General features: G+C 38.9%; 1 long non-coding RNA gene across 3 annotated transcripts in view; it reads left to right on the top strand.

The window, feature by feature from the left end:
• Positions 1 to 26592, top strand: part of LOC309870065 — a 171170-nt gene that overhangs the window by 5125 nt on the left and 139453 nt on the right. Inside the window, exon 3 of one of the 3 annotated variants that reach the window (XR_014314461.1) lies at positions 2586 to 2686. The exons of the other annotated variants lie outside the window; for them this stretch is intronic. This is a non-coding gene — a long non-coding RNA (uncharacterized lncRNA). The remainder of the gene's footprint in view (positions 1 to 2585; positions 2687 to 26592) is intronic. 3 annotated transcript variants of the gene reach the window in all.

Below are 26592 nucleotides of genomic sequence, written 5' to 3'. Positions count from 1 at the left end.
CTTAAAATTAACCCTGAGGGAGAATAGGAAGCTGACATATAAACCTTTGTATATATGATCAAATGATTTTCAACAACAGTGCACAGACCATTCAAGGTAGAAGGCATAGTCTTTTGAACAGATGGTATGGGGAAAACTGGATTTCCACATTCAAAGGATTAAAGTTGGGTCCTTACTTTACATCATACACAAAAATTATATATAAAATCAAATACCTAAATAAGATGGAAAATTATAAAACTCCTGGAAGAAAACATAGGGGAAATCTTCATGACATTGGATTTGGCCATGATTTCATTGACACGATACCAAAAGCACAGGCAACAAATTAAAAATAGATAAATTGAACTACCTCGGAATTAAAAGCTTCTGTGCAAATGAACAACACCATCAACTGAGTGAAAAGGCAGCCCATGGGATGGGACAAAATATTTACAAATTGTATATCTGATAAAAGGTTACACCATCTAGAATATGGAAAGAACTTCTGTAACTCAACAATTAAAAAAAAAAAACAATTAAAAAGCGGACAAAGCACTCAAGACATTTCTCTAAAGAAGATATACAAATGGCCAGTAAATACATGAAAAGAAGCTGAACATCACTAATCACTCAGGGAAATGCAAATCAAATCAAATCTACAGTGAGATAGCACCTCACCTGCATTAGGATAACTACCATTAAAAACAAGAGAATAATAACAACGAGCAGAAAATAACAAGGGTTGGCGAGGTCATGGAGAAATTGGAACCCATGTGCTTGGTTGGTGGGAATGGAAGATAGTGCAACCACTATGGAAAACAGTATAGTGGTTCCTCAAAAAATTAAAAATAGAATTACCATAAGGTCCAGCAATTTTGCTTCTGGTACATAACCAAAAGGATTGAAGACAGGATGTCAAAGAGGCATTTGTACACCGATGTTTGTAGGAGAATTAGTCACAGTAGCTAAAATGTGGAAGCAGTCCAAGTGTCCATTGCCAGATGAATGGCTAAGCAAAATGTGTTATATACAGACAATGGTATATTATTTTGCCTTGAAAAAGAAGGAAATTCTGACATCACAACAACATGGGTAAACCTTGAAGACTTTCTGCCACAAAATCAGCCACAAAAATACAAATACCATACGATGCCACTTATATGACGTACCTAGAGTAGTCAAATTCCAAAACAGAAAGTAATGTGGATGGTGGTTGCCAGAGGCTGGGGGAAGGGGAGAATGTGGAGTCGTGGTTTAATAGGTGTAGAGTGTTTTGCAAGATGAAAAGAGTTCTGGAAGCTGGTTGCACAGCAATGTGAATGTCCATAATATGACTGTATACTTAAAATGATAAAGATGGCAAATTTCACATTCTGTATATTTTTACTGCAGTTAAAAATTTTTAAAAATTATTTTGAGGGGTTTTGTTCCCCTCCTTATTTAAGATCTATTATAAATTATATAAGACATTGGAGTATTGATGCAAGGATAGCTAAGTAAGCCAGTGGTAACAATTGAGAACACAGAACCATGCTTAAGGACATTTAGTTTTTTGAGAAGGTGGGCTCCGAAGGAAAGGGGAGGATGATCCCACGCTCCAGTGTGTGTTGTGCAGGGTTTCTGGGTGGCTCCGTCGTTAAACGTCTGCCTCTGGCTCAGGTCATGATCCCAGGGTCTTGGGATCGAGTCCTGCATTGGGCTTCTCGCTCAGTGGGGAGTCTGCTTCTTCCTCTGCCTGCTGCTCCCCCTGCTCATTCTCTCTCTCTCAAATAAATAAAATCTTAAAAAAAAAAAAAAAAGAGGGATAAATTACTTGTCCAACACTCATCCAACAATGATGAGGCAGGAACAGGAAAAGCAGAATAGCCCAAAAGGGGAAACAAGAGTCATGCACCGATTCATAGAGTAACTTTGCAGTCCAGCTGGGTACATATAGTCCTCCGCTGGAGACCAGTCCTGATCTGTGAGAACAGTTCCCAAACCTCTTGCCTCCACCCTGAGTCATCCTTCCCTTTACATAATAAATGGAAAGCTGGACAGTTTTCTGAGTCTGCTTACTACGTATGAAAGCTTGAAGGCCCAGAGACCACTTTTCATGATCAACTGTCTCTATCCTTTTCCATACAAATGGGTTCAGTTCCTTTAAAAACACTATGCATTTTGTGTGGATCAACTCATAACTCCATTTAGTGAAAGCCACACCTGCCTTCTTTCTGGAACAGGACTGTGAAATAGCTCTGGAACAAGTTACTTATGATTCTTAGAAGCCCTGTTGTCTGGCTGCGAGGCACACCCTCAGGATTTCTTAGAAGGCTTTTTGTTCAGCTGAAAGGCTCATGACACATCACCTGAAATCTTCCTGGGGTTTCACCAAAGTGTCTTCTAGTTCCACCCTTGATCTGAATATTACACTCAGGCACGTTTCACTCCCAGTGTCCTGGACTTGATCTTGTCTCTCCTGATTTCATTTTACCTTGAGACACCTGCTTCATCTGAGAGACAGCCCTGCTTTCAAATCCATTAAATCCTGGTTCCCTCTCAGGCTTGAAAACTACACTTCCTTTTTTTTGCTTATCTTCCTCATCAGGTATTTTTTTTCACAGGCAGCTAAAAACAAAACAAAGCAAAGCAAAGCAAAAACAGTGGGAGCTTTCAGCAGTTCTCCGCCTATAAATATCCTCAGCCAGACCTGTGAGTTCCTCAGGTACCTTTTCTATTTCCAGCCTTACTGCAGGTGACAGTTTCACCACTGTGTTTGTGTGTGTGTGTGTGTGTGTGTTTATCACAAACTGTTAATCATCACTACTCAAGTCCCTTTCCTTCAGTCTCCAGTAGCCATCTAGTCACTGTCTTTCAAGCCTTTACTAATGGTCTCTTTAAGGAGCTCTGTCTTCTTTTGACCACTTGGTCCCAAAGTTAACACCATATGTTTTTGCTTTTTGTTAAGGTAGACACCTTATTTGCAGACACCAAGTTCTGTTTCAGGGATCTGTGGTTGCGTAATAAGCCATGATAAAATTCAGTGGCTTAAAACAACTGTTTTGTTATATATCTCTTGATTCCATGAGTTAACTGGGGCTCAGCTAGTCAGTGCCTTTCCTGGTGCTACTTGGGGTCGGTCATGTGTTTACAGCCGGATTGGGGCTGGGACCAGATTTCTGGCACTTTAGGCTCCTCCATGTGGCCCCTTTCTCCACATGGTCCTATCTCTCCAGTAGGGTAGCTCAGAGAGGAAGGGAGTGAAAGAGGCTAGGCATTCTTAATGTCTGGGCACAGAAGTCTGAAAATGTTCTCTGCATTCTGCTGGTCAGAACAGTTATGGGTTGTGCCCAGATCCACAGAAAGGGGGTGCAGGCCCTTCCTGTTGATGATCATAGAGACATGTACACTGAGAATTGCAGAATTATTTGCAGAATTATTTGGGGTCTTCTTTGAGGACCTGCTACCACATCAGTCTTCTGATCTATTACCTTTGTAGCCTCAGGCTAAGCAGCCAAGCCACTCGCCATTACCATGAGTCTGTATATGTTCTTACCCTGAGCTATGTCGCTTTCCATATAGAGGTACCCCCTGAATGAAACTGTGCCCATTGAAAGGCTTGGTCCTCGTTGCTGCCTTTCAGGGTTACTCCTGAGTGGGGCACAGAATAGTTGCTGTACATTTTTGACTTGCATCCACATACTGAACTGACCCATTGTGACTACAGACAGACTTTTTCCTCCTTTGTCATTTGGTCAGAAGAGACTACCTCCCACCCTGAACCCTTGACCCCCAATATGGCCACAGATGTTGACTGTGGGAGATGCAACACTGGTGGGTGAAATGGAGGTTTAGGTCACCTGCCCATGTGGTTTGCTTATCTCCTTTCACCCTGACCCCAGATGTATCACTTCCTTTCAGTGGATTGTTGCTGGACTTGTGCAACCTTGTAATATTGTGGGTCTGATAGAATCCAGCTCAGGATGGTCAGTTCCAGTCTCATGATCACTGGATGACCTATGTATGGTCAGGCATTCTGTTACCAGGGTCCAAGAGATTGTTCAAAGGTGGTTTTGTTTTGTGTTTTGTTTTGTTTCATTTTTTAATTTTATTTATGTATTTGAGAAGGGGGAGGGGCTGAGGAGGAGGGAGAGGGACAAGAAGAGCCTGTGCAGAACATGGAGCCCGACCCAGGGCTCAATGCCCAACCCTGAGATCATGACCTGATCCAAAACCAAGAGTTGGATGCTTAACTGATTGAGCTACCCAGGCACCCCCAAAGTGGTTTTTAAATGATATAAAACCATTTGCTATAGATAGCATGGCCTTGGTCCAGAACTGTGGGGTCTGTATCATGATTCTCATTTTTGGAACTTCCATTAACTCCACAAGGCATCTTTTCCTATCAAACAAAGACGTATCTGATACCACAGGGTATGCTGAGTTGAGTGGTCCAAATGGCAAGACAGCTTGCATTGCAGCCCAGATTTCCTGCAGTGCCCTTTCCTGCTCTAGACCCTACTCAGAACTAGCAGCCTTTCATGTCACCCAATAAATGGGTGAGACATGTTCTTGAGTGTGGCCCCTGAGAGCTCTAGCAAGCATTTTGCTGTTTTCTTAGTGGCAGGAATTGTGAGATCCAACACGTTGACAATTACTTTTGGAAGGGGTGCTTTAGACCATGGGATTCCTTATAACTTTGCTGTTGTGCTGGCCCTGACTCTCTGTGGGATTCATTTCCTACTCTCTGGATCACATGTGTATTACCAATGCCTCCAGGGTGCTTTTCCTTCTTTCTTATCTGGGCTCCCCGACATAATGTCATCGCTAGAGCAGACCACCATGATGTTCTGCATATCTGGACAGTGTGGATCCCCTCAGATCATATTATGATCAGGGGTGAGAGAATTAACCTACCCCTGGAGCTAGACTGAAGACACATTTTTGTGTCTGTCCCACATGAACACAAACTGCTTCTGAACTTTCTTCCTGGTGAGATGACCACATGTCATACACTTGAGGCCATGGTACCATTGGGGCCACTACTTAATAGGTCACCCTCCAGGAATCATGTGGTTTTGGAAAAGGTCAGGCCAGTGAGTCAAATGGTGATATGGTAAGGACCTCCACAGCATCCTTTGGATGTTCAAGTGGGGAAAGTAATCTTGGCCTTTCTCCTTGTGACATGATTTTTGTTTGTTTGTTTGTTTACCAGCTAGGCTGAGGGTAGGAGGGGGCACTATCAGAGCTTCTGTGTGGTCTTCCCCAGAGGGTAGTTCATGCCCCAGAGGCCAAGGAACCAATGCGGGGCTTTGTGCCAACTACCAAGTATATCCATTCCAATTATACATTTATGCATTCAGCACTGCTGTGTGGTTCACAAAACCACGATGCTCTGTGAAGGCGCCCACTCTAATGGGAGTGGAGGGCAGTGGGGATGGCATGGGAACATGACAACAGTTTGGGTTGTTGGATATCAATGTTAATTCCGACTCTGTGTCCTTGAACTATCTGGGAATTACTCTTTCCCCAGTGTGCCATAATAAATGACTATATGTCCCTGTGGGGCAGAAGGGTTGGGAGAATCTTTATCATATATACTGAACATGAGTGACAGGATTCTTCCTCCTGGGGCCCAGTCCGTCCTTCAGTCATGTCAGTGGGTTTTCAGGCCGAGTAATGGCTCAAATCCAGAAACCAGACAGAGTACAGCAGTTTTTTTTATTGGGTGGCTACCCTCAGCCTCCTGAAGAGCCATCCTTGACTCCTTTTGATTGCATGGTTTGACCAGTATGCTTACTGGCTGCTCATCCATCTTGTCCCTAAGGTTGCTGTATGCTATTAAGCATCTCCTTATCTCAGTGGGTCAGACCCCTATGCCTTCAGTCTAACCTTGCCAGTCATTACAGTAATTGCCTACCATCTGCCCTCCATTACCTCAGGACTCTATCACCTGATTGCTATCAGGGAAACCAGTTCTGTAAGTGCATTCCCAGTGTCAGCCCAAGAAGTCATTACAGAAGACAACAATGCTGACTTTCATCATGACACTGGTGCCCCCTCATCCCAGTGCCTTCCCTGTTTATTAAACAGAGTATCCTCCAGGCTCTGCCACAGAGTTGTTGGTGGGTAAGTTTTCTGGCTGGAAATTGCATAACCACTCTAGACCACTTTTCTGAACACTGAAACCTTTTTTCTCCTGGTTGCTCTCACATCTCTGGAATTCCCTCCTCAACGACTGCAGCTGGGTTTCCTACCAGCTTGAGAGAGCCAGTGGTATTTAGCATCCTCTCCCAGGGTGCTTGGCAGGTTGTAGGTCATAGGATTGTCAATACTGATCAGTCTTCCTTCATCCAGCTTTCCTTTCTACCCACTTTGATGCAACACCCTCAAGAAATGCCCCAATTATATACCCTTGGCTTCTGCTGGTACATGGTAGCTTGGTCCTATGGTCCTTTTGGGGGCATAATCTCTTCTCTCCCTCAGCAGGATGGATCATGCTATGCCTTAACCCTACTTATTTGTCTGATGTCTAGGAAGGGAGGTGGGATATCTAAGGGAAATGCCCGTGGTCTTGCAAGGTAGAGGACTCTGATTGTCTTCAAGCACAGAAGGAACGATGGCCTTTTATGTAAGGGACTGGGCCACTTCTTCATACCCAGAGGCCGAGGAAAATTTAGGAAGTCAAGATGTCCCCATCTCATGCCTTAGGACCAGCTCTGTCCCAACAGGTCCTAAGTTTGGTTGGTACATTGGCCTAGCTTGAAAATTCAACCTCTTCTTAAGCTCTGCTATTCTTATAATGAGCCCTGGGCTTGACCCTCACCCTTTTCTGGTCTATGCTCATAGGAGATGAGAGTTTCTTTATATGGTACCAAAGAGGCTGTCTGACTTTCATGCTCACACTTAATTGGTGATTAGTTAACCTCCACCTTTCATTGTCCATTTCTAGTTCATCCATAGTCCTCAGCAGCAGCCAGGTTCATAATCCTTGTAATTACTACTTTCTCTGTCTCTCAAATTCCTGAGATACTGCACTTGCCAGTGCATTCCCTCTCACCAGCGTCTTACCCCCCATTCACATGGTGACCAGTTTAATAATTGCACCACTACCTCACGCCAGAGGTAACATCTCTGTCTGCCACCATTGAGGGTCTTCATTGCCACCTGGCCAGTGGGTGATCCAGCTCCGAAATTTCATTTTATTTTAAAGATTTTATTTATTTATTTGACAGAGAGAGAGAGATCACAAGTAGGCAGAGGCAGGTAGAGATGGGGTGGGAAGCAGGCTCCCTGCTGAGTAGAGAGCCTGATGTGGGGCTCCATCCCAGGTCCCTGGGATCATGACCTGAGTCGAAGGCAGAGGCTTTAACCCACTGAGCCACCCAGGTGCCCCCGAAATTTCATTTTGAAGCCTGCTTCTGAGGCCCACTTCCAGCTCTAGCTGCTGCAGCTCGGGTGACCTGGGGAACCAGCACTCTGAGATTTGCATGTAGAAATTTACAGAGGAACGCTCTCAGGAATAGCTCCCTTGAGGGAACAAGAGAGATAGTTTTGGGCAAAGAGAGAAGTTGAACTGTAGTGCAGTGACAAAAGCAGCTTCTGCTGATTCCATGGGGGACTCTGAGGCTGAGTAGCCTTTCAGAGATTGTACCAGATCAAGGCATGGGGGGTTGGGCCTTTGTCTCCTTGCCTTGACCAGCCATTGGGTATGGGCTGCCTCTGATGGAGGGGCATAAACTTAATATGAGGCAGCTTCCTTCAGCTGAGGGTAATCCCAGAGGATGAATTCAACTGTGATCCAGCAGTAGCCAGTACTCCCAGCAATGGTCTTGATCCCAAAGGAGGTCTGGTGGAGTGGGGCACAACATCCACTGCACAAGTCTAGGGACTTTTGCTTTTTATTTATTTTCCCTTTTATATTTGTTATTTATTAATTCTTCCTGTTTTCCTGAAGTCATTGCTGTTTTTGTTTCTATTCTTCTTTCTTTCTTTTTTAGTTTCATGGTTGTTTCTTCTTTAAAAATTCCAGTATAATTAATGAACAGTGTTATATTAATTTGGATATATGAGATAGTGGTTCAACACTTCCATACATGTCCCAGTGCTCCTCATGATAAGTGTACTCTTAATCCCTTCACCTACTTCACCCCCATTAATCCCTTCACCTACTTCACCCCCATCCCTCCACCCGTCTCCCCTCTGGTAACTACCAGTTTATTCTTTGTATGAGTCTGGTTCTTTGTCTCTCTTTTTCTTTGTCTGTTCTGTTTCTTAAATCCCACCTATGAGTGAAATCATATGATATTTGTCTTTCTCTGACTGACTTATTTCGCTTAGCATAATACCCTCTAGTCCATCCATGTTGTTGCAAATGACAAGATTTCATTCTTTTTTGTGGCTGAGTAATATTCCATAATAGATGCACCACATCTCCTTTATCCGTTCATTTATCAGTAGACACTTAGGCGGCTTACATAATTTGGCTAATGTAAAAAAATGCTGCAATAAACAAAGGAGTACATAGATCTTTTTTTTTTTTTTTTTTGAATTAGTGTTTTTATATTCTTTGGGTAAATTCCCAGTAGTTCAATTACTGGATCATAGGGTAGTTCTATTTTTAATCTTTTGAGAAACCTCTATACTGTTTTCCACAGTGGCTGCACCAGTTTGCATTCCCACCAATAGTGAAAGAGGGTTCCCTTTTCTGCACATCTTCACCAACACTTGTTTCTTGCTATTCTGACAGATGTTGGGTGATATCTCATTGTGGCTTTGATTTGCATTTCCGTGATGATAAGTGATGCTGAGCATCTTTTCATATGTCTGTTGGCTATCTGTATATCTTCTTTGGAAAGATGACTACTCTGCCCTCTTTTTTTTTTTTTTTAACTTTTTATTAACATGTAATGTATTATTAGCCCCAGGGGTATGGGTATGTGAATCGCCAGGTTTACACACTTCACAGCACTCACCATAGCACATACCTTCCCCACTGTCCATAACCCCACCACCCTGTCCCTACCCCCCTCCTGCCAACCCCCCTCAGTTGTTTTGTGACATTAAGAGTCTCTTATGGTTTGTCTTCCTCCCGATCCCATCTTGTTTCATTTATTCTTTTCCTACCCCCAGACTCCACATGTTGCCTCTCAACTTCCTCAAATCAGGGAGATCATATAATAATTGTCTTTCTCTGGTTGACTTATTTTGCTAAGCATAATACCCTCTAGTTCCATCCACGTTGTCGCAAATGACTCTGCCCTATTTTTTTTTTTTAAAGATTTTATTTATTTATTTGACGGAGAGAGAAATCATAAGCAGGCAGAGAGAGGAGGAAGCAGGCTCCCTGTTGAGCAGAGAGCCCAATGTGGGGCTCGATCCCAGGACCCTGAGATCATGACCTGAGCCAAAGGCAGAGGCTTTAACCCACTGAGCCACCCAGGTGCCCCAACTCTGCCCTATTTTGAATCAGATTATTTATCAAGTCGTATAACTTCTTTTAGTATTTTGGATATTCACCCCTTATTGGATATATTATTTGCAAATGTCTTCTCCCATTCAGTAGGTAATTTTTTTTTTTTTTTTGTTATGGTTTCCTTTGCTGTGCAAAAGCCTTTTTTGTTTCGATATAGCTCTAATAGTTTATTTTTGCTTTTGTTTCCTTTCCCTTAGGAGACATCTAGAAAAGTGTTGATACAACTGATGTCAGAGAAATTACTGCCTATGCTCTCTTATAGGATTTTTACAGTCTCCGGTCTCCCATTTAGGTTCTTAATCCATTTTGAGTTTATTTTTGTGTATGGTGTAAGGAAATGGTCCCAATTTCATTCTTCTACATGTAGTTGTCCAGTTTTCCCAACACCATTTGTTGAAGAGACTATATTTTCCCCATTGCATATTATTGCCTACTTTGTCATAGAGTTACTGAGCGTATAGTTGTGGTTTATCTTTGGGCTCTCTATTCTGTTCCGATGATCTATGTACTTTGTGCCAGTACCATACCGTTTTGATTACTACAGCTTTGTAGTATATCTTGAAATCTGGAATTATGATACCCCCAGATTTATTCTTCTTTTTCAAGATTGCCTTGGTATTCAGGGTCTTTTGTGGTTCATACAAGTTTTAGTTTATTTGTTCTAGTCCTGTGAAAAATTACATGCTTGGTACCTATATATCTTTTTTAAATACTGAAATCATTTAGATCTAAATTTACCAGAGAAGAGTTCTCCTTTTCATTATTTTATAGATAATCTAATTATTATTTGCTTTTTGACTTAAACATTTTTTTAACTTTATTAATTTATGGTTGCATGACTATAGTCTGAGAATATGGCCAATATAATGTCTACTTTTATAGTTTATTTAAATGTTTTTTGTTTCTGATTAAAATTTTGCTTCTATTTTTTCCACATATGGCAGAGAAGATATAAAATAATTGAATGTAATTGAATCTGACATTGTATATTTGTATGTAATGAAATATATGATATGCAGTACATATAGACAAAGTCAGAGTATATTCTTTTTCTTCTCTTGATGTTATCAAAGGTTTTGATGAACAAGAAATGAATATAATAACAGGGTGAAATGGTTCTCTTAGTCTCTTTTGAGTCTCAATGTAATAGTGGAAAAGCAATCAGGGTAATAAATGTCTGTGTTATTTTCCTTTCTTTCTTTCTTTCTTTCTTTTTTTTTTTTGATCTGAAATGTTGGTTGTTTACCAATAAATTAAAAAAATTATTTCTAACCTAGGGGTGTATGGGTGGCTCAGTCAATTAAGTGTCTGCCTTTGGCTGAGGTCATGGTCATCTGGGATTGAACCCCACTGGGCTCCCTGCTCAGCGAGGAGTCTGCTTCTCCTCCCTGACCTCCCCCCACTATGCTCTCACTCTCTATGTCTCTCTCAAACAAATAAATAAAATCTTTAAGAAATTATTTCTAAGTAAGTATTTAAAAACCAAGCAACAGAGTTATTTTTGTAATAAGCATGAGCGTTTCTAGGGTAACATTGGACTCTGATTGGCTGAGTCCAGGTAAAATGAAGCATCACACAAGTTTTGATTCTTAGATTTGAAGCTCTTATATGTTCACTTGGTTTTTGGCCTCAATATAATAAATAGTGTTGAGGAGAATCATACAGCATTTTGATTACATTGATTTTTGTCAGAAAGAAGATAGAGTGCATGGAGGACAAGCATACTTTGTAGAATGTGATGATTCCTGATTGAACTTTCAGTGTTTTAAAACTCATTAAAATTTCTGAAGGTTTGTACTCTGTTTAATTATATTATTATAATTGATAAATTGCAGCTTTTCATTAAAATCCTGTCCTTCCTCGGCCTGCTTTTTATTATCTCTAATCTACTTTTTTTGAAGTTTTGTGGGCCAGGTTACCAATGATGAAAACAATGTGAATATTATATCCTCTGTTCCAAAGAAATCTAAGTTTCTGAAATCAAGTAACAAATAAATTAGCTCTTATATGTAGAATGTTACTACCTGGATTTTTTTTTTTTTTTTTAAGAATAAAGAGTATTCCATTTCATTGTGAGTGGCTTTCCTTAAAAAGGTTGCCATATTTGAATCTATTTGTAATAATTTAAAATAGGTTGTATATGTATCTTTTCTTTAAAAACCATATTTAACAAATCTAGATTGGAAGTTGTTTGGGGGATTAAATGTTTACTGCAAACATAGTTGTAGTACAAAGTTAGGACTGAAGTAAGAATATATCATATCTCATAAAATGGATGGAGATGTACATTATCACCAATTTATAGTGTTTTTTTTTAAAAAAAGATTTTATTTATTTATTTGACAAAGAGAGAGTGAGTGCAGAAGTAGGGGGAGCAGGAGAAGCATGCTCCCCACTGAGCAGGGAGCCCGATGCAAGAATCCATCCCAGGACCCTGGGATCATGACCTGAGCCAAAGGCAGATGCTTAAAAACTGAGCAACCCAGGCCTCCCTAATTTATTATTATTTTTTTAAGATTTTATTTATTTACTTGAGAGAGCATGAGACTGAGATAGAGAGAGAGAGAGCACAAGCAGTGGGGAGGGGGTAGAGCTCTGGACAGGGAGGACCAGATTCCCTGCTGAGCAGGGAGCCTGATGCAGGGCTCCATCCTGGGACTCAGGGATCATGACTTGAGTCAAAGGCAGACGCTTAACTGACTGAGTCACCAAGGTGCCCCTGTTCTGCCAGGACTGAATGGTTAGTAAATAAGAGTTTATTGAATGACTTTTGTTGGCAGGAAAAAATCCTTGAAACTAAGAGTTGCTTGCAGATAAAACTTTGACATACGCTGCAACTCTTTGAATTTCTGATTCTCGTTATAAGGCACATCATATACTGCCTTGCATTATAGTTGTAGTCACTGTTTTATCTCTTCTCTTAGATATTTTTAAAAACTTACAATGTGGTTTATAAAGACAACTTTGAAAATAGAAAGAAGAAAGCAGTTAAGCTTAGTTCTAATCATACTGTGGGGCTTTTGCTTTTTTTCTCGATATCATTCGTGTACTCATAATTTTCCCATATGAGTATGTGGTGTATTTTTAAGTGCTGGTTAGTGTTCCATCAGTGTGTAGATCACAGCACTTTTAATGATTTCACTATCACTGAACATTTAAGATGTTTCATTTCTTCATTGACATACAAAATACTAAAATGTGTCTTTATATATATTGAGTTGGCTCTCATATTTAGGATGAATTTCCCAGGTGGATATTATTATAGGCAATGGCACTGAGGTAGAGTATTACTACTCTAGAGCTCTTATCCTGTATTGCTAAATTGCCTTCAAAAAGGGACTGTGCCAATTTGCACCCTTCCTAACAATGAATGAAAATATCTGTTTTGCTGTACTTCTAGCAGCAGTGAGCATTATTATTTAAAAACTCTCTCCCTATTTCTTTTTTGTTAAAGTAGTATCTCATTGCTTTAATTCACATTTTTTTGATTATGAAGGATTTTCATTATTTCCTTACGTTTGTTAACTTTCTCTTCTGTGATCTGACTGCATTCATTTAAAAAATAACAGCATGGGGGGGTGCCTGGGTGGCTCAGTGGGTTAAAGCCTCTGCCTTCGGCTTAGGTCATGATCCCAGAGTCCTGGGATCGAGTCCACATCAGGCTCTCTGCTCAGTAGGGAGCCTGCTTCCTCCTCTCTCTCTACCTGTCTCTCTGCCTCCTTGTGATCTCAGTCTGTCAAATAAATAAATAAAATCTTAAAAAAATATAGCAGCATGGTTAGAATAAAGCTATTTATAATATTATATGTTGATATAATATATAGTAAAGAGATAAATACACTTCATATTTCATAATGAATACATATTTCATAATGAATACATATTGATATATTCGCACACCACACAATTCACACAGTTACAGAGTTCAATGATTTTTAGTATATTCACAGAGTTGCACAACCATCACTACAATTAATTTTAGAATATTTTCATCACCCCAACAAGGAACCTCATGCAGTCATTTCTCACTTCCCAACCCCCTCTTAGCTTGGCAACTGCTACTTTTTTTTTGTTTTCTGTCTTTATATTTCTGCCATTCTGGACATTTTATGAAATCATGACTATTTCATAGAATATGGCATTCATGGAATCACATATAATGCATCATTTCTTGGGACCGGCTTCTTTCTTTTAGCATAAATTTCAAGCTTCAACAATGTACCGTGTAGCAGACCTCATTCTTTTTTATGGCCCTGTTTTATTCTGCTGTATGGATAGAACACAATTTTGAGGGGGGAAGGGGCAGAGGAAGACAGAGACAGAGAATTTTAAGCAGGCTTCACGCCCAGTGTGGAGTCCGACATGGGGCTCAATCTCCTGATTGTGAGATCATGGCTTGACCCAAAATCAAGAGTCAGATGCTTAACTGACTGAGCTACCCTAGATATAACACATCTCGTTTATCCATTCATGCTTTATAGTTATTTAAGTTGTTTCCACTTTTATTTTTTAAGATTTTATTTCTTTATTTGACACAGAGAGAGAGAGCACAAGCAGGGCGAGTGGCAGGCTGAGGGAGAGGGAGAAGCAGGTGCCCCTCAGAGCAGGGAACCCAATGCGGGGCTCGATCCCAGGACCCTTGGATCACAACATAAGCCGAAGGCAGATGCTTAACCCACTGAGATACCCAGGCACCTCAATTGTTTCCACTTTTTAACTACCATGAGAAAAATGCTTCTTTGAACACTAATGTACAAGTTTTTGTGAGGACATATATTCTTACCTCTCTTAAGTATATATCTGGGAATTCTGTTGCTGGGTCGTATGGTAAATCCATATTTTTGCGGTACTGCAGAGTGCTTGAACATGATTTCTGCATATTTCTCTATTGGGGTCTTGGTCTTTTGTTATACATTTGTATGAGCTCTTTATAGAAGGTTGATATTAATCTTCCCTACTTGCAGAAAGTATTTTATCCACACATGCTGCTTGCCTTTAACTTGAGTAATGGTTTTCTGTGTGCAAACATTTTTAATTTTTACACTGTCAGTTCTGTCAATATTTTATTTTATAATTGATTTCATCATTTCTAAGTCTTCACAAATCATTTCTCTGTCAAGTTTGATAAATATTAATGTTTATTTTCTTATAATTTTTATATAATTTAATCTTTAAAACTTTTTCATTACTTTAGTTTGAGTGAATTGTGTAAGATTAAGATCTAAATGGATTTTCACTCCCAAAGATCTAACCAGTTGCAACATTACCATTTTCCTAACACTTCCTCCCTGTCTTGTTGAGTTTGTATGCTTCTTTCATTATTTCTTAATCTTTTTACATGTCCTAAAGTCAGTTTTGTTCACTGTGTCTATTCCTACACTAGTAGAGCATGTCTTAACTGTTAAAGTTTTATAATATGTTCTGTATCTGGAAAAACAAGTTTCTTTCTCCTCAGCCCTGCATCTCACATTCAGTGAATCATTTTTTCAGAAATTTCTTGGTGATTCTTATTTTTTTCCAGATGTTTCCAGGATTAAGTTCTGTTATGCTTTCTAACTACTGCTGGAATATTTATTGCACTCGCATTAAATGCTCAATTTTATTTTGAGAGACTTGACATTTTAATAGTAGTGCGTTTTGTCATCTAGGAATCTGGTATATCTTTCTGGTTATAGAATTTTGAAAGATCTCAGCCAAGTATTGTACTCACTTGTGGAAATCACTTATTGTTTATTGCCCTGCTGGGACAGATCCAGGTTTTGTGGGGTCTTTGGCTTATGTGGTTTGAGAGGCTTACTTTAAGAAAGGGAATACAAAATTACAAATGCAAAAACTAGGTGCTGGATGTTGGCAGGAGACCATGCAGGTAAAGAGCACTGTGGCTGAGTTCCACAGTTGACCTCTTTTCAGACAGAGGACTTTGTTGCTCTTGTGGGTGAGGCCTCATGAGTGATGTGTTCTTAATACTTATTTAGCATCCATAGGAATTCAGGAAACCATTTAGTGAACTTAGAAAATACTTTTTAAAAATTTTCTTGTTTACCATTTTAGATTTTCTGTACCAAGTTTCTTCACACTGTATGCAACTAGCAATAGGTTTATATTCATCTACAGTATTCCTCCCTACATCTTTAGTTTCTTGAAGGGAAGAACTGTATTTTATAGGTAATTAAAAATATTCTTTGTGATGAATGATAAAGGATTATATGATTATATTATTTTATTATATTATATTTATTGAAGACAGAGCTAGATGAATTTATACTCACCAAATTCATGCTTGAGATAGCACATGCTTTTGTCCATGTAGCAGAACAGAGGCTGCAGAGCTGTAAATTTGCCTTAAAGACATGTATTATATTGTAACATATAATAACATACTTTGTTTTATAGACAGACTTTTAATATCATCTTAATGCTCTAAATTCAGATTATATTTACAGAGAATTTTCAACAGTTTTCATTCCGGAAGTTATTCAAGGAAGTTTGTATTTGGCCTAGATTCTTGTGCCAAAAATAAATTGCCCAAATAGGGAAGAAAGCTTCCTAATAAAATAGTCTTGAGACTATAAATCAATAACTAGGTTAAAAAATGTCTCACTGGGGACTTAGTCTATTTACAAAAAAAAAAAAAAAAAAAAAAAAAGAAGAAGAAAGAAAAGAAAAAAGAGAAAGGAGAAAGAATAAAAGAATTGTTTACATCTCCTACTGCAATAGCATTTTATAAAATAAGAGATCAGATTTTTATAAGCAGTTTGAAAACTGCATGTTTTTGGAATTTCAGAAAGCAAATGATGTATTATTTCGGCCTCTTTAATGTCTTTGAATTCTAAGGTAAATATTATAGGACAACAGAAAAATGGACAATTTGAGTTACTTATTGGTTCCTTAAGTTAACTGTCTTCTCATAATTAGAACAAGTTTTGGAAAATTCATAAACTCCCAAACTTTTCTTTTTTTAAAGATTTTATGTATTTATTTGACACACAAAGAGAGAGACAGAGTTCATAAGTAGGCAGAGAGGCAAACAGAGAGAGAGGGGGAAACAGGCTCCCTGCTGAGCAGAGAGTCCAAAGCAGGGCTCAATCCCAGGACCCTGAAACCATGACCTGAGTCGAAAGGAGAGGCTTTAACCCACTGAGCCACCCAGGCGCCCCACAAACTCCCAATCTTAACCGTAGAAACCGACTGAGCACTCTACAGGTGTGTAACACATCATGGCTGATGCCACTAAGAACTCCAGTCCTAATTCTTAACTATCAAAAAATCAATCATACAGGGGATATTTTTAGTAAAGATTCTCTGTTTTGATCATTGAAGTCATCTCTTCCCAACAAAGAATGCTCAGACTGTTATAACTGTTAGTTAAATTAAATGTATGATTAAGTAAATGTTGGATCGTAGGATTAAGAGGTGATGTGAATGAATGCATGCACATTTAAGTGGCGCTAATTAGCACACTGTTAAGATGCACGGAAGAATCCACGATGCATCTGAAAAACTTGTTAGTCAATCTAACTTAATACTTACTAGATCATGCTGTTTCCTAAGCAAAACAAAACAAATATGTGCTTTCAAATTGGTAACCACGGCAAAATCCATGAAGTTTTAGGATTTTTATTTTTAACATATGGGTGTTTTGGACATTCCTGCTCATAAACGTTACTTTTGTCCCTACAAATGTACTTCGAGAAATCCAGAGTTAATTATTATTGTGAATTAATGCAACGAAAATAATTTATTGAGACAATAATTTATTGAGTAGCATGTTGTACTAGCAAAATGTAAAAGCCAAAATTTGGAACAAAAAAGTTGAGAACATGACTAAATAAAACATAATAACCCTTAATTGCACTTGGTGGCTAAACAAAAGAAAGAAATGAGTGATGGTAGTATCCTCTCTCTCCCTTCTAAGAGCTTTCAGTGTGGTGTTGAGATTAGCATTGTGGTTGCTTAGGCTTTAAGCTTTTATCATTGTCCAGTTTTAAAAGCAGAACGTGCGGTATTATATCTTGAAAGCTCTTTAATTTTTAAAAGCCCTAGAGAGTCTTCAAGTGTGACTTAATTAAAGTTCAAATCAACCTTAGATGCATATCCAGGACAGTTTTCAAAAGACAGTTGATGTGCAGCCTGGGCTCGTGTGACTCACTTGATGTTACCTCTTCAGTAGTTCTCACTCAAGGAGGTGCCTACATGGCTAGCGAAGTTTGAAAATGTGAAGCATTTGGAGCCAATACAAGGATTCAATATTTAGGGGGTACCAGTGTCCCTTAGACAAAGATCACAAGTAGGCAGAGAGAGAGAGGAAGGGAAGCAGGCTCCCTGCTGAGCAGAGAGCCTGATGTGGGGCTCGATCCCAGGATCCTGGGATCATGACCTGAGCCAAAGGCAGAGGTTTTAACCCACTGAGCCACCCAGGCGTCCAATAAATAATATCTTAAAAAAAGAAAAAAATCCATCCAATATTCTTTATGGGTATTGTCACATGATCACTAAAGTTTTTTTTAAGTACTAGAAACTGAATATCTGCTTTAACATGTGGTAGAATTTTAAAATAGTTCAGATATTTTCTGTAGTCACATGGGGAATTATCTTGATTTTATACTTTACAAATAAGGCCCAGCTCCTTTTTGAGAATATTATATTTCCTCTCTAATTTATTTTGATTATTTTTCCTTATTGTATACAAAAATAATTTGATGTGTTATTACTTACCCTAATGCTTTTTTGTTGTTGTTCTAGCGTCCACTTGTATCTCCGTTCGTTTTGGTTTATCTCTTCTACAGAATGATTTAGTATCTTTTTTTTAAACCAAAACTTAATCTGCAGGTCAATAATCTAGCTGCTTTGTTAGATCTTTGGTGTGGTGATAGCTGAGCAATTGTATATTGAAATGCATAATTTATGAATTATTTTTCTTTTTATTTTTCTGTTAATGTATTGTTTTTTTTTTTTTAACTTTTTATTTTTTATAAACATATATTTTTATCCCCAGGGGTACAGGTCTGTGAATCACCAGGTTTACACACTTCACAGCACTCACCAAAGCACATACCCTCCCCAATGTCCATAATCCCACCCCCTTCTCCCAAACCCCCTCCCCCCAGCAACCCTCAGTTTGTTTTGTGAGATTAAGAGTCACTTATGGTTTGTCTCCCTCCCAATCCCATCTTGTTTCATTTATTCTTCTCCTACCCACTTAAGCCTCCATGTTGCATCACCACTTCCTCATATCAGGGAGATCATATGATAGTTGTCTTTCTCCGCTTGACTTATTTCGCTAAGCATGATACGCTCTAGTTCCATCCATGTTGTCGCAAATGGCAAGATTTCATTTCTTTTGATGGCTGCATAGTATTCCATTGTGTATATATACCACATCTTCTTGATCCATTCATCTGTGGCCAACAGACACATGAAAAAGTGCTCCATATCACTCGGCATCAGGGAAATACAAATCAAAACCACAATGAGATATCACCTCACACCAGTCAGAATGGCTAAAATCAACAAGTCAGGAAATGACAGATGCTGGCGAGGATGTGGAGAAAGGGGAACCCTCCTACACTGTTGGTGGGAATGCAAGCTGGTGCAGCCACTCTGGAAAACAGCATGGAGGTTCCTCAGAATGTTGAAAATAGAACTGCCCTATGACCCAGCAATTGCACTATTGGGTATTTACCCTAAAGATACAAATGTAGTGATCCAAAGGGGCACATGCACCCGAATGTTTATAGCAGCAATGTTAATGTATTGTTGAGGTACTGTTTTCATTTTTAAAAACATCATGTGTGTAGTTAGATTATATTATCTAAAAATTTCATTTGAAGATATGTGGCCACAGCAATCTCTCTCACTCCACAAGTCCCTTTAGCATATAACCTTGCCACTCCTACATCAAAAGGTAGTCTTTTTCCCCTTTCCCTGAATTTAGGCCTGGGATCTGTTTTGACCAATAGAATGCAGCCAAAGGAATGCCTTGTAACTTGTGGGGCTTGGCTTCCACCTTTGCTCCGGGGAGCACTCCTTGTAGAACCAAGCTGCCCTGCTGTGAAGAAGCTCGAGCTGTCATGTAGAGATGCCCATGTGGAAGGGAAGTGAGGCCTCGGCCAACAGGCCCACCTGAACACCCAGCCAGCAGCCAGCACCACCGGCCAGTTATGTGAGTAAGTGAGGCCATTTTGACCTCTTAGCAGTTCCTGAGCCCTACAAGACCTCATTTCAAGCAGAACTTCCCAATAAGTCCACAGGATCATGAGAAAGAATCAATTGCTTTGGGGGGTATGGTTTATTTCACTGCAATAAATAAACAAAGTGGGCTACCAAGAAGGCATTAGAGATAATTTGTTATTAAAAAAGGGTTGTTGGGGCACCTGGGTGGCTCAGTTGTTAAGCGGCTGCCTTCAGCTCAGGTCATGATCCCAGGGTCCTGGGATTGAGTCTTGCATTGGGCTCCCTGCTCAGTAGGAGGCCTGCTTCTCCCTCTCCAACTCCCTCTGCTTATAGCCCCTCTCTCGCTGTGTCTCTGTCAAATAAATAAATAAATAAAAATATTTTAAAAAAAGGGGGGGGTTGTTAAATCTGCCATTGTTGAAAACTACTGTCACAGACAGGAAATGTTTCATAATTATGACTTTTAAAGGATTCAACGGCTTGCAAAGATTTCTTTTCTAATAGTAGATAATTTGGATTAAAAACTAATCAATGTCCAGATTTAAAACGAGAGCCCGTAAGGCAGAAACTTGCCACACCCATGTCTGAATTTTTCTTATTTTCTCTCATTTTGCCTAAGAAATTAATTATTCTCTTCTGGAAGACAAAAAAAAAAAAAAATGGCAAGGGTAAGCTGTAGGCCAATGTTGTTTAGATGGGGGTCAAAATTGGTTCAGGTTCCTTCATCTCTGTGCTCATTAATTATTGTCTATGTGCTGATTCTCAAATGTATACAGATACTGTTATGATTAGGGGAAAAAATTCACTCAAGAGCATTATAACTTTTGTAGTTTTTGGTCATTATATATTTTTCAGTTATGGAGGTATTTTGATGTTTAAAAGAGAGTTCTCATATTTGAAGTATTGGGAAAACCACTGGTGGAGGTCCCTATTTCTGGTGCTAATGAATTTGTTGCTGCTAATATTCCTTCAGACTAATTGCTGACTGCTGTACCTTTGGTTTTATGGATCTTGAAATTACTTGATGTCTTCCCATAAACTGAGCAGTGAGTATAGGAAAATTAATCTCTTGGAAAAGATTGGAAAGAAATTTTGGTGGCTTTCCTAAGGTAACAGAGCTCTTAATTAACCTTCACAAAGAAATTGCTTCATGGAGCCATTTTTAGAAGGGAGACTTTTATATAAATGCCCGTGAGAGAGAGAAAAGCACATGGATGAACAAGAATGGGTATTTGTAGTACTTCATTGTATTTCACTTTGATGCTAACACAAGTAAGAATGTTTCTGGAGGTTGCAAAGCATTGAATATTTATTGAATTTGAGCAAACTTTTAAATATTTTTACGGTGCTTTGTAATTTTCACAGGATTTTCCGGCATTAGACCTATCTCACAGGAGTGTCATGAAATAATATTAGAGGTATCTAATGAGATATTCTTCTCCCTACTTATAGGCAGGATGCTGAGGGTGCAGAAGCAAGGTTACTTGACCAGAGTTCCAGAGTAGAACAGAGCTAGGGCATGTTTATGGCTCCAAATACTTTTCTAGTTCTTTTAGAGTAGAAGTGATATTTATGACCAGAAATTATAAAACATGTGTTCATGTCAGGCACTGACACTGGGCTTGCTAACCCCATATGGGTATTTTCTTGCAGTACCTAGCCAGTGAGAACTTGCTGGAATACCCAGGTGGGCTCTGTGTCTATGTCCAACAAAATAGAATGAAACCAATGTGAGAGCATCATTATTTTGAACCTTTATGTATCGAAACCATTGCAGGTAATTACTGCAACTGTTCATATTTTTCAATACAGACAATTGACATTTTTTTGATAATTAACGTTTTCTTAACCTAATGGAAAGAATGAACTAAATGCCTTAGAATCTCCTTCTTGCTATCATCATTAGTTGGTGACATACAACTGAAGTAGACAGTATGCTTTCTGTGTCATTTCATCTTCAGGAGGAGTCCTGTAGGCTGCTCTTGCTGGATGTGTAGGTAGACCCTAGAACTGCCACAGTTGACCTTCAGTTGAATGCTTGTTGCGTTTTAAATTACTTTTTTGGGGTGCCTGGCTAGCTCAGTTTGTAGATGTGACTCTCAATCTCAGGGTCGTGAGTCCAAGCCCCACATTGGGCATGGAGCCTACGTAAAAAAAAATTAAATTACTTTTTCTTTTATAATTTAAATATAGACTAACAAAGGGGTATAACAATGTAAGAAAAAGACCAAGGTTTAAAAGAATTATGTTGATATCCACTGGTGCAAGAAAAACTAGAGGACCATTTTGAATTAATTTGCATTGATATCAGAAGAGGTTTTAGATATATATCATTGAAAAGTATGTGTTTTTCATTTTTTAAATGTCTGTGACCAATAGAAATCCATCAATTCTTAAATTCTACTAATAAGAACAATCTAAAGAAGGAGGAGGAGCTTGGAGAGGAGGAGGAGGAAAGGAAAATAGCTATTCATTTCGTCCCTATTTCATACATGATAGTACACAATCTCAGAGTGAAGAACTGGTGTTTAAATTGGATAAAGTTGGCTTCATGACAGCCTCACCATTTTCTCACGATTGGTGGAAATTTAATGACAGAAAGGTGTTGCTTCACATATTTGCACCGGCAACTGCAGATCTAGGCCAACAACCTCTTCGTTTTACAGATGAGTAAATCAAAATTCCTCTCCAAGGAAATCTGAACATACTTGAAGATACGTAGTTAGGTTAATTCACAAAGTGTTTCCATTGTTGTTTTCTTTTCTTTCCTTTTTAAAATATTTTATTTATTTGTTTGACAGAGAGATTGAGCACAAACAAGGGGACTGGCAGGGAGAGGGAGAAGGGCAGGGAGTCCAATGCTGGGCTCGTTCCTAGGAGTCTGAGATCCTGACCTAAGCCAAAGGCAGCCACTTACCCAACTGAGCCACCCAGGCACCCCTCTTTTCTTTATTAATTTTTTTATTTTAAGCAAAGACATCCTCCTTCAGTATCTCTGCTTGTGCTAGCCACTTGCCTTAGAGATAACGGATCTGGAAAGGCCCCATAATAATGTCTAGTAGTCATGAAGTTTTCTTGCTTATGTCAAAAACAAGTCTGTCTTTCTGGTAAATATTGGCTTCTTTTCCTTTATTGTTTGCTCCAGAGTAGTTCATAAAAATTTATTTTCCTGATCTGAAACCTGACTGTTCTAGCTATTGGTATTACTAACCAGAAAAATCAGGTCACTTGTTAACATAAATTAGGTCAGGGTGTATGTTGAATTTGGGACACTTTTATTTTATGATTTTGTTTACAAGACATTAAAGATATTCATGGTATTTGTACTTTCACAATGTCATGTCTCTTGTCATAGTTTCTGCAGTATATAGAATTTTGTTTTCTTAATTTTTTAAAAAAATTCTGGCTTCTTCCAGATTTGCATATATAGGAAGAAAAATAGGAAATGATCTCTTGAAATTTGGACATTATCATCAATCTGTTTTTCCTGTGGGCCCCTTGTATTTCATTTTCTCTGTCCCTTCTGCCTCATTTTTTACTCTGCTCCTCTCACAAAACATCCCTCCTCCCAGAGAGCTTCCAAAATATATCTTTGGACATTGCAGTTTACCTTAATTTCAATTTAGAATTTTTCATGGTATTAATGTCCTGGGACACAACTTTTAATGATGTCAATCATTTATACCCTAGTATGAATAAATTTGTTTCTCTCCAGCCCCTAGATCTAGTTTCTTGGAGTGAGATAGAGAGACAGGGAGAGAAAAGAAGAGGAAAAAGAGAGAGAGGAGGGAGGAGGGAGTGAGAGGCCAAAAACAAAAAAACAAACAACCCCCCCCCCCAAACCCCACGAAGATAATGGATCATGGAGAAGGGTGCCATCAAGTGGGGGAAATGGCAAAAGAATGGGGAGGCTAAAAACATTGAACATGAATTTCACCTACTTTACAATTTTACTTAGGATTGAATGCTGTTTCTACTTTAAAAATCCAATTAGCTATTCGGACTTGTCTGCAGACGACTTGGAACAGACAAAGAGAAATGGGTGTGATTAAGTTTTTAAAAAAAAAGAAAGAAAGAAAATCATGCTTTACAAATAATCAGCACAAATACTTCCGGTTAATCATGGTGGGATTGGACAGATGCATTTATTTGCGTTCCCACTATAAACCACACTGAAAGAATATCAAAGGATTAAAAAGGAACAAACCCACAAGAACAAAAGAGAGGGAGGAAATGACAACAGACAAAAGATGTCAACAGAGATTGGGAAAGCAGATGAGTGACACCTGATTTAGCAGTATGAATAAGGTTGAAACCCAAGACTGTGGGTGGAGAGCCAACTTCGCTAAGAACTCCAGAAAGCCACAGGAATTTGTAGGAAGCCGAAACCTCTGGGGGGGGTGTGTGGAAAATGGCATTTGGAGAATTGTTTGAAGGACTTTACAACTTGGATTCCCAGGTCACCTCCCTGTCCTCACAGAGCAGGGCCACTGCCTCTCCCTAGCCCTTCAGAAGACTGGAGGTTTATTTGTTCTGAAGATGTATGTGGATGACTCAGGGGTAGATGCAGAACTATCCAAGCAAGGAAATATCTGGGGGGAAGTTATCAAAGAACTTTGTGTGGCTAAACTATGTAGATTTGTGGTCATAATGAATCATAGAAAGTTGGCTCATTATGCTGTAACTTCACTGGAAGGAGGGAAGATGCTTTGTTTGGTGGGGTGGGTGGGTGAGAAATTAACTTTCCATAGGAAGAAGTCAAGAGACAAGAGCAGCAAACAAAAATCAGGGAGGGCAAAATAAAGGGGTTATTTCGAGGTAGAGTAACATATACTAGAAGAAAGCTGAAAGGGTAGAGAATGGTGTTTCTATCGAGTGATAGAAATTTAGGAGTGATCCTAAATTTTTGGAAAAGATTTTATTTATTTATGTGACAGAGAGAGACAGCAAAAGAGGAAACACAAGCAGAGAGAGTGAGAGGGGGAGAAGCAGTGAACCTTCCCACTGAACAGGGAGCCCGATGTGGGGTTTGATCCCAGGATCTTGTATCATGACCTGAGCTGAAGGCAGCCACTTAACAACTGAGCCACCCAGGCACACCCAGGAAGAAAAATTCCTTATAAAATTTCAACTAAAATTGAAATCATTTCATGCCCTTATTTTATTTCCTGCTTTTCTATAAACACATCATAGTATGAATATAAGAAAACAAGTTGTTGCTTTAAAAAATCCATATTCTTCTAAACTTTGACATAACTAAAGAAGAAAGTAAGGAAAATGAGAGTGAACCTTCTCTGGAAAGTTGGACTTGATTGCTTTTCTTTAGTCCTTTCTTGATTTTACTGGTTTCTTTGATTTTGTCTCCTTTTTACTCTGCTTGGTTCTACTTTATTAATCATAATAAGAACCAAAGTAATAACTTTCCAGATTTTGTGTTTGTTTAAGAAAAAGAGTAATGACATGTGGAAAATTTGGAAAATCTGAAACTTTGTGGTTTTTTTTAAACCTGGGAATTAAAGAAATTCAGAGAACAATCTTATAGTAGAGGTTTTATACCAGGCTGTTCTTATCCTTTAAACTGAGATAGGTTCATTACTGTTTTCCATTTAAGCAAGGTAGACAGGTTTAGAAAAGAGAGAGAATAAAGAAACGATTGGGAACAAGAAAGATCCTACCACCAATGCTTCGGCTATGGATTAGATAGATTTTGAAGTTGAAATTTACTCTAAGAAGTAAGAGGACATATGGCTTATGGACTCCTTTACACAAGGCATCTGATTGCTGAAGTAAATGATGTAAACCAAGGGAATCCTTTTCATGTATACATAAAGAAACAAAGGATTGGAGAAAATACAAATTAAAGCTGACAATACTGGTATTCATATTGTCCGTGGAATGACATTGAATTTTCTAGCCAGTTTGTGAAATTGGAATGTGAATTTTTATCTCAAATTGATAAGCTTAACAAATTCCAGGCAGAAAAAAAAATCTGTTATCAAAACCAAATGCAAATTTACTTTAGGAAAAGGAGGACAGGTACCACAGATGCTGGAAGATGAGTGTGGGAATGATTGTCTTAGATAAGCATCACAATATTTATTTTAAATTCATTGATTTAAAAAAAAGACAATTATGTCTTACAATTACTTTTTCGGAATCTAGGTCAACGAGTTGATTTAGGACTCAGAATTCTCAGGAAAACAAATGAATGTTAAAGTGAATATTCCCATACAATGTGTATAATTTTAAGACTTAAGATATACTTAGTGACTTAGTAATGTTTACACATAAAAACACTATTAACTCTTTTTTTTTTTTTTAAAGATTTTATTTATTTATTTGACAGAGAGAAATCACAAGTAGGCAGAGAGGCAGGCAGAGAGAGAGAGGGAAGCAGGCTCCCTGCTGAGCAGAGTGCCCAATGCGGGACTCGATCCCAGGACCCTGAGATCATGACCCGAGCCAAAGGCAGCGGCTCAACCCACTGAGCCACCAGGTGCCCCACTATTAACTCTTTTGTATGAAATATTATTTCAACAAAAATAACTGTTTTTGTCTCTTGCTGGTTTGTGAGAAACTGAGAGGATTAAGTGTTTTGTGTAAAAGTATTTGCGAAGAGGGAAAGCCTGGACAGCCTTAGTAGTATGCTACTAAATGTGGTCCATGGGCCGCTCTTTTGAAACCATGTGGTGCATCTGTTACAATGAAGGTAGCATGGCGTTTGGCCAGGAGACTTGAGCCAGTCGCGTCCCGTGCTGACTTGCAGAGGTTTGCAAACCCTTATGCATCTTATAGCATGAGTGTTTGGTCTAGATCTTTCATTCTGCTTTCAGTCCTAAAATTATCTGGTAATTATTTTTTTAAGTTTTTATGTAAGTTCCAGTTCGTTAATATACGGTATAGGATTAGTTTCAGGTGTACAGTTTAATGACTCAACACTTACATGCAACACCCAGTGCCCATCATGACAGGTGCACTCCTTA

Source organism: Mustela nivalis, assembly GCF_964662115.1.
Source record: "Mustela nivalis genome assembly, chromosome: 7".
NCBI classification, from domain to species: Eukaryota; Metazoa; Chordata; class Mammalia; order Carnivora; family Mustelidae; genus Mustela; species Mustela nivalis.
Note: the sequence above shows the minus strand (reverse complement) of the source record. Positions and strands in the feature narration are given on the sequence as shown.